Source organism: Oncorhynchus masou, chromosome 24 (genome assembly GCF_036934945.1).
Source record: "Oncorhynchus masou masou isolate Uvic2021 chromosome 24, UVic_Omas_1.1, whole genome shotgun sequence".
NCBI classification, from domain to species: Eukaryota; Metazoa; Chordata; class Actinopteri; order Salmoniformes; family Salmonidae; genus Oncorhynchus; species Oncorhynchus masou.
The window spans coordinates 28959962-28960281 of record NC_088235.1 but is presented as its reverse complement, the minus strand read 5'-3'; positions in this window follow the sequence as shown (position 1 = coordinate 28960281).

The window sequence follows — 320 nt, the reverse complement described above, 5'->3', positions numbered from 1 at the left end:
TTCAACTTTGACCCACAGAAACACGTGACATTTGAACTTGGTATTTAATTTAAGTTTAGTTTGTTTTTCGGATCATATATTTTTTGTTTATTTCACGTTAGTTAAAATTACTCTTGCTATGGACATGTCAGTGAATTAATCCAGCTAAATTCAAGGAGTGAATATTACATATGAAACGCACAGAATTCATCCCGTGGTCATTTTAGCTACATTAACAAAATATTAGATTAGACATTTCAGGGTTTCATTTGTGGCAGTCATATCGAATATTAGTTAAGAACAGTATATTCTATATACATCTCTGAATTAAAAATTCGAGT